General features: G+C 42.1%; 1 long non-coding RNA gene across 1 annotated transcript in view; it reads right to left on the bottom strand.

Moving 5' to 3' along the window:
- LOC131382553 (uncharacterized) overlaps positions 1-8,043 on the bottom strand; it is a 60,034-nt gene extending 51,991 nt beyond the window's left edge. Inside the window, exon 1 of the long non-coding RNA XR_009212112.1 lies at positions 7,963-8,043. This is a non-coding gene — a long non-coding RNA (uncharacterized LOC131382553). The remainder of the gene's footprint in view (positions 1-7,962) is intronic.
- Between the last annotated feature and the right edge of the window lie 7,809 nt (positions 8,044-15,852).

The raw sequence follows: 15,852 nt of genomic DNA, 5'->3' as shown, positions 1-15,852 counted from the left end.
CAAACCAACAAACAAACTCAGAATATGAATTGAATATTCAGAGTATGAACATGAGGGAATCTTGTGTCTCAAGTGTTTAACTCAAAGTAGATGCTCAGTAAAATTTGTTGAATTAAATTCTACTCATCCAATGAATCTGGTCATGTATACAATGAGGTAGATGCCTGAATCATTTTATTTTAGTAGTGTTGGGAAGCCCCTATCCTCTTTCCCTGCAAATTTCCTTCCAGAAAGTATGCCATTGCTATTTTAAAAAAATTATGCCTGGCATTGTATTTTAGTAGCAATGGGAATTTCCCTTCCTGAGAATATGCTTTCCATAAATTTTACCACAATCGTTCTCTTCTTTCATTCTTTTTTTTCTTTCGTATGCATTTTGCTTTATTTGAAGTGTCTGTTGCAGACAAAAAAAAAAAAAAAAAAATTCCTGTAAGAGATGTTAAAAGGCATTCTTAGCATCCTGTAGTGAATCAAATGGATTTTCTCTCTGGTTGGATCGATGGAGCATCCTGCTAGCCCTAGGGGCCTGATCCGATAGTAGGGCCAAATTTCAAGAGGGAAAATGAGCACTAACTTCAGGTTTGTCTCAGTTGTAAAATGCCTCATGCTGCCTGAGCCACTGGAGAACAGGTTTTCCAAGGAGGATGTTTCCCACTTGTCATGGAAAACCATCTCTAATATTGGAAGAAATTCCACATGTTACCAGTACGGTATTGTCTCAGCCTTGATTTGGGAGTCTAGCTCAGGGATCAGCAAACTGTGGCCTAGAGGCCAAATCTGTCTGACTTTATAAGATCCATGAGCTAAGAATAGTTTTGACATTTTTAAGTGATTAGAAAAAAAGTCAAAAACGGAACAATATTTTGCGATATGTGAGAATTATAAGAAATTCAAATTCAGTGTCCATGAATAAAAATTGGCTGAGAAATCAGCCATGCTCATTCATTTACATGTTTCCTACAGTCACTTTGCAGACTCAGCGACAGACTTGAAGGGATGTAAGACAGACCCTGCAGTCTGTAAAGCCTGGAATATTCACTACCTGATCCTCTGACAGAAAGTTTGCCAATCCCTGTTGTTATTGGGCATTTCATGGCTTAGACAATATGGTAGCTGTGGCGGTCTTATTTTCTAAACTTTATTTATTGGTGACATCTTTTTAAGCAAATCTCATTCGCCAGGCTGGGCAATTTTGTGTCTGTGCTTGGTAAAATGGTACAATACACGTAACATAAAGTTTACTATTTTAAGCATTTTTAAGTGTAAAATTCAGCCAGGCACGGTGGCTCACGCTTGTAATCCCAGCACTTTGGGAGGCCGAGGCAGGCGGATCACGAGGTCAGGAGATCGAGACCACGGTGAAACCCTGTCTGTACTAAAAATACAAAAAATTAGCCGGGCGTGGTGGCGGGCGCCTGTGGTCCCAGCTACTCGGAGAGGCTGAGGCAGGAGAATGGCATGAACCCGGGAGGCGGAGCTTACAGTGAGCCGAGATTGCGCCACTGCACTCCAGCTTGGGAGACAGAGTGAGACTGCGTCTCAAAAAAAAAAAAAAAAAAAAAAAAAGTGTAAAATTCAGTGGCAGTAAGTACATTTACAAAGTTGTGCAATCATCACCATTATCCATTTCCAGAACATTATTATCATCCCTAACAGAAATTCTGCACCCATTAAACAATAACTCCCTATGCACTTGCCCTCGGCCCCTGATAACTTCCATTCTGCTTTCCATCTCTATGAATTTGCCCGTTCTGGATGCATCAGACCAATAGGATCATATATGTGGCCTTTTGTGTTGGCTTCTTTCACTTAGCATCATGTTTTCAAGATTCATTCATGTTGTAGCTGGATGAGGACTGTATCCTTTTTTAAGACTGAATACTAGTCCATTATGTTTCTGTATCATTGGGTATATGTACACCACTGGGTATTCATCTTTAGCCAAGGTTGCATTGTGTGGGATATGATTCTTCAGGCTCGCTCAACTACACGGTATCCATGTGAGAGCCACAGGCCAAGGCCTTTGTGCTTAGAGGGAAGTTAAAGGCAGGGAAGAAGACCTGGTTCTGGACATATGCACCTTCATCCACCTTTGGATAAAATCAAGTGGTCCAAGCAATTTTTGGCTCATACACTTACATCTGTGTATGTTTGTAATGTCTTAGGGAGTGTATTAGCCCATTATCACACTCCTATAAAGAACTACCTGAGACTGGGAAATATATGAAGAAAAGAGGTTTAATTGACCCACAGCTCTGCATGGCTGGGGAGGCCTCAGGATATTTACAATCATGGCAGAAGGCAAAGGGGAAGCAAGGCACATCTTACCATGGCAGAGTAAGAGAAAGAGAGAGAGAGAGAGCAAAGCGGGAAGCGACACACTTTTAAACCATCGGATCTTGTGAGAATCACTTACTATCACGAGAACAGCAAGGGGGAAATCCGCCCCCATGATCCAATCACCTCCCACCAAGCCCCTCCTCTGACACACAAGGATTACAACTTGACATGAGATTTGAGTGGGGGCACAGAGCTAAACCATATCAGGGAGAAAGCAGGTAATGGAACTTTTTAAGCATTTTCCTAAGTTTACAGAAAATCTAGGAATCTTCGAGATAAAAGCTTTCTTCACAGAGAAATATCTATAAGACATTTCAAATAGAGATGACTCCATCAATTTCCTCCACCTAAGCTCTTTGAGTGTATGTAAGAAAATATATTCCTCTGCATCGGTAGTGACTATATATACATTGGATACATGTTATCAAATTGTAGTACTGTGATTAAAGTAATCTAAACTAGAAAAGTGTTAACCAAAAGCAACGTTCTTTAAACAGTGTTTGTTGAGTACATTAGTCCCCATGCTAGGCACAGAAAATATGGATATGGACATGGTATATTTCTTTTTTTTTTGAGACAGAGTCTTGCTCTGTCACCCAGGATGGAGTGCAGTGGCATGATCTCCGCTCACTGCAAGCTCTGCCCCCCGGGTTCACGCCATTATCCTGCCTCAGCCTCTGGAGTAGCTGGGACTACAGGTGCCTGCCACCACGCCCAGCTAATTTTTTGTATTTTTAGTAGAGACGGGGTTTCACTGTGTTAGCCAGGATGGTCTCAATCTCCTGACCTTGTGATCCGCCCGCCTCGGCCTCCCAAAGTGCTGGGATTAAAGGCGTGAGCCACTGTGCCTGGCCTGGACATGGTATATTTCATGACATCAAGAAACATTAATTCTTGTGCCTCAGTTTCCAAACTGTGCACCAGGGCACCCAGTATGCTGCAGTGAATTCACATGGGAACTGTCTGACTTTTTAAATTTTTGAGGAAAACACAGTAACATTTGTCAGACACTGTGCAAACTACTAGCTTGAGGTAGTTTTAACTTCTTTTTAACATTAGATCACAGTGTATTTTTCTGGATGATAGTCTATTTTTAGGCCAGGTGCAGTGGCTTAAGCCTGTAATCCCAGCACTTTGGGAGGCTGAGGTGGGTGGATCACGACTTCCAGAGTTCAAGACTAGCCTGGCCAACATGGTGAAACTCCGTCTCTACTAAAAATACAAAAATTAGCCAGGTGTGGTGGTGGGAGCCTGTAATCTCAGCTACTCAGAAGGCTGAGGCAGAGAATTGCTTGAACCCGAGAGGTAGGGGTTGCTGTGAGCTGAGATCACTCTACTACACTCCAGCCTGGGAGACAGAGCGAGACTCCATCTCAAATAAATAAATAAATAAATAAATAAAATAAGATAGTCTATCTTTGTGAGGCTTGGTTTTCAGAGGCTGTGTTAAAAAGCAAGAACCATATGAAGATCAGTGTGGAACAGGAAATGGTGGTGGCGTCCAATCTGACGTTAAGACTTGACACATCGCAGACATCTCATTAGTAATTCTGAGTATTGGAGAATAAAATAAACACATTTTTTTTCTTACAAATGCATAAGTTTAAAAAATGCCCATTAAGTTTTTTGGACGTTCATGCTTGTTGAGTTGTTTGGCCCTGACTACTTACTAAAGGGAACTGATGGGTAATTCTTTTGAACTAGGAGCACTATGAAGAAATTACTGAGCCACTAAGGGCGCTACGAATTGAGAAAGTTGTTGAACTTCTGATCTTGTGAATCAAGCATGCTACTCATGTTGAATATGAACGCTTTTTAAATTAAACAAAAGCAAAAGACAAAGGCTATATGGTATGTAAACAATGCAGCAACCAGCAATGTCACTGCTGTTATAATTCAAGGGTAATCAATGGGATGCCATCGACATTAATGACACAGAGTCAATATACACAAACTTTTAATATAAACCTAATTATGAGCATCTCTTTGCATAAAACTGAAAATATTGAAAATGTTGACTTTGGGGAGGTACCCTTGGATCAAAACTCCTGAAGAAGTCAATAATCTATTATGATTTTCATTTTGCAGAAGTAGTGCTATTATTTCAAAAGGTCTCAAAAATCAATATGGCGTTCAGTATATCTGTGTAATAATGACATCCTAATTAAAAATCCCAATCTGAGTAGTACAAAGGATGATGTTTAATCTCTAATCAATGAACACCAAGTCCAGAAGTTATAGATGCAATCACCCTTTTTAATGAACTTCACTACTTTTCTCAGATTTGACCTGCTTTTCTCTTTGCAGTTTTGGAAGCCTTTTCTGTTTAAGAACATATCTGAGGAAGTGGAGACAATTTGGTGCAACAAGCACATAAATTAAAGCCAGTAACATCAAAGGAAAATGCCCTCAGAGTTATGCGGGTTTCTTTTTAATTGGAATTTATAATTGCTCCTAATTATAGGACATACTTTAAATGTTACTTTGAGAGGCTGAGGGAGGGGGTGGAGCCCTGTCCACTCTAGCCTCATGAGCTATAACCTTGACGTTTTAATTAGATATTATTTTGAAATATGTAAAAGGGATTTACATACTTGGTGAAACATATCATTGATTGTGCAATTTGCCCAAGAAGACAAAATGATACACAGTTTTAAAAATAATCAACTTCACAAAGGCACGGTAGAAATTCTTAAGAGGGGTGAAAGCAACAAAATATGTCAGCATTGTGTACACATTCAGGTTTTCTAGTTGCCTCTGGGCAAAATTTCTTCTTCATAGCAAGCCTGTGTAGTTGGCAGCATACAAACAAAGGGAAGTGGGTCCAGTTGATTTATGGGCCACACACACCCATCCTGTAGATAAAAAGAGAGGTCAGGAGAGAGTCGGGAATCTTCTCTTTGAAGACAATTTCTGATGCCATATTACTTGACTATAGGAGAATTATTAAAACAAACCCTTAAGTCTCTCTTGCTCATGAGATGCCTTGCTTTTTTATGCTTCAATAAATTAACGATTTGGGACAAAATTAGTAGGAGAGATGCGACAAGACCATCTTTCAAACTTTGCCATCATAGGTTAACTAGGGGTCTGATGACATGGAATTTATTGCTGATATCCAGCAGTTGGGGAAACATAGAATTTATGGAATTCTTCCAGGAGGGAAGAGATAGAATGGAGAGCCTCATTGTTCTCCACCCAAATTAAACATTATTGTAATCTTTCAGAATAATGGGCTCTATTCCAAACCCAAAAATAGGGAGGAAGAAGGAGTGTCCTAAATTAACTTTCGAAGAGGTTTGAAACAGAAGGCTGGTGGTGAAAGGGGAGCTTTGCCATACATGAGGCTCTGGGTGCCAGACCCTACCCCACCATCCTGGGCCTTGTACCTTGGAGACTTTGTAGGAACAAAGATACCTACTTTGAGTGTGGGTTCTCTGGCAGAATTTGGAAGGAATGCCCTGATTGTTGGGCTCCACTGTCCATTGAAGGACTTACCACCAAGGTCAGGATCTGAACTAGAGGATGTGGTGGCCTTTGGAATGCACAGCTTGCCCAGAGCCCCTCATCTCAGCAGGCACCCTGGGCTTCAGCCATGGCTGCACCAGAGAGGGGAAATGTTATCCATCCCGTGTCATGTCTAGGGCCCCAGTGAGGGGCACTCACATCATTGCCTCCTCCATCCCCAAGGGGATTCCCCTTAGCTATGTCACAGCATAGAGAGAGGTCAGGACTAGGAAATTCTTATGGTGTTCATGGGCGGGGTGATGCCAGGGAAGAGAAGAGTAAGCAGGAAATGGGATGGAATTGCTTCAAGGAGATGTGACCACATTCCTTTGACTCCACCTAAGCAAAGCAGATCAACCCCATTAATATAAAATCCCGAACCTGAAACTCTGAGTAGTTGGAGAGCTGGTGGAGTGGGAGAAGACTGAAGACTGCCTTTCAGGACACCACCTTATTCTCTACACTGGTTTGCCACTCACGACCCTTTGACAGGGAGGCATTACCTTGTTAGAGGAAGAGAGATGCAAGAAGACTCTCCCGGACTGTCGGCCACTGACCCTTGGCATGACAGTAACCAGAATGCTTTCCCACTTCCTGCCTTCAACTGCTCTTGCTATGCTACCCCACACTCTGACGCAGGACACTCACTCATCACCACCAAGAGCTGCCGGTGGATTGCTCCATGCCCTCCAGCACTGGGTACTCACTCTTTGTCACACACTGTTCCTGGACTTGCCCTACAAAGCAAGATAATGCTCCCGCGGAGAGGAGAAAGAGATCAAAGTGATTGTTGTAAGGCAATGCAGAGGAAGCCTCCTACTGACTCCTCCATTCTCATGTTTATGGACCACCTTCCGGTCTCACATATGGCCATTTCTTTCCATTGAGGACAGAGACACTGGGAAAACACTCCTGGAGAAACTGCAGAGTAGGGGCACATCCCATAAAAATCTACCTTGTGTCCAGGATGGGACTGTATTTCCTCCACATGCCTCAACCTAATTTCCTGTGGATTTCAGATCATCTTTTATTTCCAATTATGCTGCTGTTCACATTATCGATTTGGAGGATACAAATGTTGAATGACAAGAGAGGGAGAAGAAGGAGGGGGGAGGAGAATTCCATTTTGCCTGAAGGATAAGATACTCGAAATGCCACCCTGCACAGCATCTCTGAAGCGTTCATCAACGTGGCAGAGGCTGGCTCAATTATCTTTGTGTCAGATGATTATCTGAGAGCTTAATTTAATCTCCATTATCCTCCCCCATCATATTTCAATTAAATCTGCTATCAGAGTGTTAACACATCTTTGAACCTGCTATTTCTTCAGTTAATTTTCCACTAAGAGGTGCTGGAGAGTAACAGATGTCATAATTATGCAATTATTAAGTGTATTTGACACTCGTTCTCTCAGGATTTTGTGGTTAGGATAGGAGGGTTGGAAAATTAATCTGATGACAATATGCTTCCGTTGTGATCTGTAACACCACTGCAGGCTGGGGGACTGTCCTCCCGCTGTTTCCGAGGCTGTCGCCAAGGAAGATAAAGGATTACCTGATTGTGCATCAGATTCGTTTCACTTTTGTATGTCTGGTAAATTGGATGAGTTCATTAGGCTGAGCAGAAGACCAGAGGCATTTTTTTAAAAATAAAAAAAACCTTCTTTAAGACCTCAAGAGGTACAACAAGTATATCTCAGGGAATATGGTAAAGTTATCAACTATAGAGTTAATGGCAGTTAATCCTGACTTTAAAATCTTGGATTTTAGTTGGGGAATGAATGCCAAAGAATTGTATGACCTTGGTTAAGTCACATCCTCTCTCTGAGCTTTGGATCTATGAGGAATGAGCAGGCTTGATTCCATAGTCTACTACCTCTCCCAGCTCTACTACCCTCTGGAAATTCTTACAAGCTATCTATTCCCTCTCCTCCCTTAATATAATCTATACCTATAGCTATTTAAATCCTCAAATTTGTTAAATTCGAAGGCTGAAAAGATGTCTCTGTCTATCTTTTGGTCTATAGTACCTACTCATTAAGACCAAAAGCTCATCAGGTCTTCAAAGCCTGGTTTTGACATTTACTAGCTGTGTGATCTTAGACAAATTGCTTACCCCCTCTGAACTTCAGTTTCCTCCTCTATAAAATGACAGTTATGATGAAATCTATTTCCTAGGATTGTTGAGATGATGAGCTCAGTCCATTTCTATGTGCCTGTCTGGCTCATGGTCAGAAAAGGAGTTGGAAATGCATAAGGGAGGTTGAAGTGAGGAATGGATAGGCAGACTGCATGATTGTAGATATCCCTGGAAATTTCTTTCTGACATCACATAAGAGTTTCTATAGTACTAAAGAACATGGTTGTGTCTTTGCAGGCTTGAGAGGTCATGCGGGTGGCAGCTTTGTCCTTAAGCACAGAGGGAGGGGACCTTCTCATGCATACTACCTGCTGCTGGGACAGTGGGGCTAGGAACCCAGTTCTCCCTTCTCCTGGTCCAGGGACTTTTCCTCACTGTACTTGGCCTCTTAATCCATGTGAATCAGTTTTATGTGAACTCTGAGTCACCAGTCTGCCAAATCATTCTCAGACCTTTTTCTGCTCTTCATCAAACCTAGAAATTTTCTACCTTATTACTCTTCCAGTGCTACCCATGTGGGGTGAAAGGTAGATAATAGCCACCTACAGGCCAATGGACATGCTTATGGGCTGCCTGGAACTCTTCTTTTAAGGGAAATATTATTTGGAAGCCAAATAGATGAAAATAGGTCAAAATAAAAATGCTCTGATGAAGTCAAGATTATGATATTGGTAGCTCAGTGTATGTACTTACACCACTCTGTCTCTGCAGGTTTCTGAGGAAACCTTGGGTCTTGTAGATGACATTTGGAAAACAATCTTTCCATGTCGTAATTTTTGCCTATAGAGAATTGCATTGTATGGATGTAGAAAATCCATTTGACTTATCTCCTTTTGTTGGGCACCTAGGTTGTTTCTGATTTTTCATAAAAAGAGCTGCAAGAAACTGGATATTCCACTTATGAAAAACTCTGTTTCATGGGGACAGGATCCTAGACAGATTTCCTGTCTGAAAGGCGTCACTTTCTTTCTCTCAGGGAGGATATTGAGATTGGCCAGAAAGACCTTAGTGTGGATCCCTGTGTTTCTCAGAGCCATGAAATTAAGTAAAATATATTACCATTCTCCAGCATTTAGGTGTTTGGAGACAGTAGCTCAAGTCAAAGAGGGACTTTATTGTATCAACAATAGTGGATTCCAAGGATGAAAGCTTCAGGTATTGCTGGATCAAGGGGTTAAATGATAGCAACAGGTTTGCTCATGTGCCTCCTGCTCACATACTGGAGGGAGCAGCCAGGATTCTTTCATACATCCAGGGAGGGGAGTTACCAGCAACCAGGTTTGGTAGCTCTTACAAAAAGAGAGTTTTGTTTAGTTTTTAACCTAATACCTTTCCATCAATCTAGTCTCATAGTCCCCGCCTGCTGGATACTTTTTATTTTCCCCTAAAGATTCAGTCTCCACCTTTCCCATCCTTTTATGAATGGCTTTGGCAGGATCCTTTCTCCTCTGGCTTTTGATTGGACTTGGCCAATGGAAAGCTATCTTCTTTTGCTCGTGCTACCTTGACAAAGTACCACAAACCAAGTGGTTTAAAACAATAAAAACTTACTGTCTCACAGTTCTGGAGGCCAGATGTCCAAGATCAAGGTATCAGCAAGATCATGGTCTCTTTGAAACCTGCAGAGAAGTCCCTCCTCTCCTCTTCCAGCTTTTGGTGTTTCTAGCAATCCTTGGCTTGTAGATGCCTCACATCAGTCTCTGCCTCTGTGGTCACATGGCTGTCCTCTCCCTATGCTTCTGTCTCTGCATCTCTCTTCTTTTCATAAGCACACTCATACTGGATGAAGGGCCTGCTTTACTCCAGCATGACTTTTCTTAACTAATTACATTTGCAGCAACCCTATTTCCACATGAGGGCACATTCTGAGGTCCTGGGGTTTAGAACTTTAGTATAAGGGCCACATTTCAACACATAACAAAAACATTCACAGCAAAAAGAGGGGGAAATGAGGGAGAGATGGGGTATCTCTTTCCCCTTGGCTGGGAAAGTGTACATTCCCCTCTTCCTCCACTGAAGGCCACACTTGCCATCAGAGGGCTCCCTCGCACAGCTTCTAGGATTCTGGTGACTTCTTGTCTTTGCCCTCTCAGAGTTAGGGGTGGTGGCACCTCCCTAATTTGCTAGCCTTATTGCTTCAATTTATTGATTTCCCATCATTCAACTTTCTTCAGTTGTCCTGTTTGAATATACCCTCTCCCACGTGGCAGAAGGGAGCACCAAATGCAGGTGATAGGGGACTGTGAGAGCTTCCTAGTGCAGCACGTCTGGAACTCTAATGTGTATAAAAATCCCTTGAGGATATTGTTAACTCGTGGAATCTGAGGAAACAGTTCCAGAAAAAGAGCAAGGCCTGAGGTTCTGCATTTCTAACAAGCTATATCAGTCCATTTTCATGGTGTTGATAAAGACATACCCGAGACTGGGAAGAAAAAGAGGTTTAATTGAACTTACAGTTCCACATGGCTGGGGAGGCCTCAGAATCATGGCGGGAGGCAAAAAGCTCTTCTTACATGGAGGCTGCAAGAGAAAATGAGGAGAATGTGAAAGCGGAAACCCCTGATACAACCATCAGATCTTGTGAGACTTATTTGCTACCACAAGAACAGTACGGGGGAACCGCCCCCATGATTCAAATTATCTTCCACCGGGTCCCTCTCACAACACATGGAAATTATGGGAGTAGGATTCAAGATGAGATTTGGGTGCAGACAGAGCCAAACCATATCACAAGCTTGTAGACAGCGATGCTGATGCTTCAGGATAGATCAGAATATGTCATCTAGCCACAGCAGGAATGAGCAACAGGAAGAGGGAGAAGTCACAGTGTCCACCATGGGCTGGAGATGAGGAGATACGCAGGAGCGTGGTGAAGTCAGAAAATGAAGCCTTTATCATGTCTATAGCCAGAAGCTTCTCTGGATTGTGACTTCAGACTAGCACAGGGTTTTACCGAATGGGGCCTGTACCATTTCTGGGAAGGGAAGTAAGAACTTAAAAAATCACACTTCTTTGCTTCTCTGATATATTTTCACTAAAGTCTTATCTGTCTATTATTATGTTTTAACAAGGCAAGACACATTACCTTAGAAAAGAATGCTCAGCCCTTTCCAGCTACCCTGGCCCACAGACCTCAGAGACAATGGCAGAAGGCCAGTCACCAATGCTGTTTACAGGCTCAGTGGATGCTCTGGAAACTCTGTGAGCTGGGAAGGTTCATCTCCGGGGCTCCAGCTGCTTCTTCTCTGTGATGTGACAGTTGTCATCTACCCCCACTGTCAGTGCAAGTCCCTGGGCACCCTCTCTTGGAAGGGGCCAGTTTAGCTGAATCTCATCTCCCTGTGTCTAGAACTGAGTGACTCAAGGTGTAGGCCACAAAATGATGCTCATTCACTGCTTGCTACCTATCCATGATGAGGCAAGGCTAGAAATACAGAGGAAGTACTTAGGAATGTAATCCAGCAACCTGACCTTACTGAGACATCCACGTGCTATGGTACAAAATACTACTACTATCAACCATAATAATATTGGTCTTCAGTAGACTAAAAACAAAAGACACTGAGGATTTGAGAAGCACCTTCTAGAAGTCCTTATTCCAAGGAAGGGAATTCCAGGCAGTCTCTGGTCAGGGGAACTTGTAAGAGGCCAGGGCCTCCCTTTCCTTGGCCTCTGAAGTTGGGCTGTGTGGGTGGCAGTCACTCTCTGTGGCTTTCCTGTGAGGACATGCTGAGTCAGGAAAGTGGGGTCGCCGTGAATATTATCTGCACTTCAGCCCTCGAATTCCATGGCAAGAGGTCTGTGATTTAGGCACAACAAGCACTGGCAGTGAAAACACTGACCAGAGATAGTTAACAACAAGTGTTGACCCTGAAGATGCAGACTTTTCTTTGGTGGAGCTTTCCATTACAAGTCCACCAAACACAAGTCTAGTTCACCATCCTCATGCACATGGAATTCCAGTGTGTGCTCACTCCCACTCCATTACATAACCCCTTTCTGCTCTCCCAGTTTTATTTCTTTCCTTCCTTTGCCCTTTTCCCTCTTTCCACCCCTTCAACCTTTTATTTTTTGCAAAGCAATCTAGTGAAAGACCGCCCCATGGAAGGTTTCATATACAAGAAATTACTATTTTTATGCACGCTCCCTTAGGGTACACTCAAGCACAATCCATACTTTTGTGGGTTTTTTTTTTTTCCTATAATATGTTTGTAGCTGGAATGTGGAACCAGCTCTGAGAAAATTAAACAGAACAAGAGAATGCATGTGCCCCACAATTAAAGGAAACACTCCAAGTAGCAATGGGAACCCAACAGGACAATGTGCTGTGCCAAGCAAAAAATGTGCAGCTGGAAAATCTGCCAAGTGTCCCTGATTTGTAAAGATTTTTTTCCATATTTAGGTAAATTAATGTAATTATTTAATGCCTCCTGCAATGGTAATAGGATTGTGCTTGGGCCCTTTCAACATATGGTGCTGGCACCAGAATCCTCTTTGAGGGAGGAAAAAGGTGGGGGCAGAGCAAGGCCCAGATCATATTTGCTGGGTTTCATGTTAGAGGTCTGCCTGGCCCTCAGCCAGCCTGAGGCGTGAGAGGACTGGGGCAATTGATTAAGGTCCTTTATAAGTTGGTGGGTACAGCAGGCACAAATGCCACCTACTGCCATAATTTATGCTCCTTCCTCAATAACTCTGCAGGCTCCTTTGGGAAGCCTGGCCTTTGAATTTGGAACCCACCTGTGTGTAGCCTCTTCCTTAGGACTTCCAAAAGTTACTGAACAAGGAGGAGGCTGAGTTTCTTTGCTTTCTCTTAGGCCACCCAGTTTCCAAGGATGCCACCATTTTTAGTGACCTGTGTGCAGGGATGCCTAGGAGAATTATACAGATTGTCCCATACTCAAAAAGTTTTGTATTGAAAACCATACATAGCAGATGGCAAACCCACTTAAATCCAAAATTTGGATTAACTCTTTAGAATATAGCCTCTAATAATAGAGGCCCGTGAAGACACAGGCCACATGCATTGTCCAAAAGACAACAGCAAAAACAGCAACATTTAATTTTTTTTTAAATTGAGTATTTAGTTTACGCACTCAAAGGATATAAGATATATTGCCTGTTTTGCACAATGCTTATCATCTCGGAAAGGAGATGAGATAACACACAATACAATTCTCCTAGGCATCCATGCACATAGGTCAGGGAACTAAAAATGGTGACATCCTTGCAAATGGGGTGGCCTAAGAGAAAGCAGAGAAACTCAGTCTCTCCTCTCCCTCCCAGTAACTTTTCAAAGTCCTAAGAAAGAGGCTCACACAGGTGGGCTGCAAATTCAAAGACCACGCTTCCCAAAGGAGCTTGTAGCACTATTGGGGAAGGAGTATTTTTTTCTCATAAAACAATGATAAACACAGGGAGATAACGAATGGGGTAGTGTGGACCCCTGTCTCCAGGTTGTAGACAGTTTAGGGGAAAGAAGTGATTCCATGCCAAAGTTGAAACTGCCTTAGAAGACTGGGTAGGACTTGCTTCGACAGATAGAAGGGAAAAATGCCTTTCAGATAGTTTATGCAAAGTTGGGGAAGCAGGAATAAAAATGGTGTGATTAGGTGTTTATGAGGAGGCGAATAAAGAGTACCTTCAGGGTAGGGGGGAAAACGAGATTGGATAAGCAATCTTGGAGAGCAGTAAAAGCAAATTCTCTAAGGATCTTTTTTTTTTTTTTTTTTTTACAAAGGTATTATATGCTCCAAGATCTCTAAACCCTTATTTTTCTGTCACAGTTAACTTTCAAGTCACAATGCCATCATGCTTCTTCAAGGAGAATTTCTATTCCTCTAGGGATCAGTCAAGGAATTGGCGCTTCTGTGCATCTCACAGTGGTTGAAGGAATGGCCCCTAGTGGACATCCTCAGCTCGCTACCTTCTTGTGTTGATGAGAATAGCCTAGGCTGGGAGTCAGCATCTGAATCAGAGTGTCCTAAAGTGAGGGGAAGTGACCAAGTGGCCAGTTCCACATGGGATTGTCCCATGCTTGTCTCAGATGCCACAACAGCTTGTAGCCAGAAAAGCTGGATTGTGGTGTGAATGGATATAGGCTCTGAACTGACAGCTGCATTTTTCAAATTGTAAATCTGAAACCTAGGCTAAGGCACTGAGAGAACTCTTCCAGACTCTTGGGGGCCCACCAAAGTCCATCCAATTCTTGAATTTAGATCACTTCTTCATTATTTCCAGCCACATTCAAAACTGTGCATATTTCTAGAAGTGAGCTTCAATGCTTTCTTCCCACATGACATCCTTCCTACAACTTTGTTCATAATAGTCTGATAAATTAATTATTTAATGCTTCCTGTAATAGTAACAGGATTGTGCTTAGATAGACCCTTTCAGCATATGATGTTCTTTGGGGTAAGAAAAAGTAGGGGCATATCAAGGCTCAGATCAAATTTGCTTGTTTTCCTTCCACCAAGAAAAGGAAGAAAGGGAAGGGAAAGGACTGTACTTCATAAAATGCCAAACCTGAGAGTGTGTGATGAAATATCCATCTGCACTGTGGAAGCATGACATTTTGATGCATTAAGTGACACCCAGGGGCTAGTAGGTGCCTGACCAATAAGTACACATTGAATATTAGCTGAATGAATAAATGAAAAAGTCTGGGGTTCTGAACCTGAGCTTATCTTTAATATTCTGTGATGTTATTAAGTCACATCCCCTCTGGGATTCTCTCTTCATCTGTTAAATGGGTGTATTTCCTTTTGTTTTCTTTACTTAAATAGATAAAATAATCAAATGAGATTATGGATGTCCAGCTACTGCAGTTGGTACTTTACAAAGGAAAGGGATGACCATCAGCACTGCTGTATACATATATTCTTGGAAGACTCCAGTTAAACAATTTAACTAGCTATGACATTCAAGACACCACTCAAACAACAGAGGGGTTTTCCCCCCATGTCTTCTGACACTGGATCTCAAAGCAGATCTGAACAATTTGGATTGCTTTTTCTGTATAGGCAAGGTAAAGCAAAGTGTGAGAGGTCATCGATGACGACAGACCTACCATTCTAGGAAGGCTCCCTCAAATCCATTAGGAGTCTCAATATCTGAGTTTAATTATTCTGATAATTATCAGTTCCCATGTTTTTAGCAGTTCTGACCCAAGGAAGGCTGCAAATATATCAGAATAAGATCTTTGCAGAACACCTATTAATTAATTAATTAATTCACTCATTCAGCAACATTTTTGAGCTGCTGCCCTGTTTTGATGATGTGCTACATGATAGATTTGTAAACACCTGTCTCCATAAACTTACAGTTGTGTCGGAATAGGTATTATTCTCAGTTACATCTTCATGAAACTCATAATAAATTGGTAACAATTACAATGTAAGAAGGATTCTGAGGCCACAGAAAGAATGATAAAAAATGTTATAATCTCCTAACAACATTTCTAGTGGGCGTAGTAGGTGAAAGCAGCAATATATTTGCTACACATTAATGCATGTAAAAAGAAGGTAATGATCCTCAGTCTTAGGACTTAATGTTACTGTATTGATTTAATACTAGCTGCTCTTAAAAAATCCCAAAAATATAATGGCATAAACATAATAGAAATTTACTTTGCACTCACTTTAAGTCTGAAACAGATCTTCCTAACTGGCCATTAGCTTGTCTCCAGGTGGTGATTCGGGGATTCAGGCTCCTTTTATTTTGTGGCACTGTGACCTTTAACATGCAATTTCCAGGTGACTGTGCTCTTCCACACGAAGCTAACAGAAGGAAAAAAGGAGGGGGATTGCAGGCCCTTCTGCTTCTCAAGTTCTTTGGTCTGAAAGAGTCACCTGGGACTTCTGCTCATAT

The sequence above is a fragment of the Hylobates moloch genome, unplaced genomic scaffold, assembly GCF_009828535.3.
Source record: "Hylobates moloch isolate HMO894 unplaced genomic scaffold, HMol_V3 SCAFFOLD_50, whole genome shotgun sequence".
NCBI lineage: Eukaryota > Metazoa > Chordata > Mammalia > Primates > Hylobatidae > Hylobates > Hylobates moloch.
This window is presented reverse-complemented; position numbering and strand designations above follow the sequence as displayed.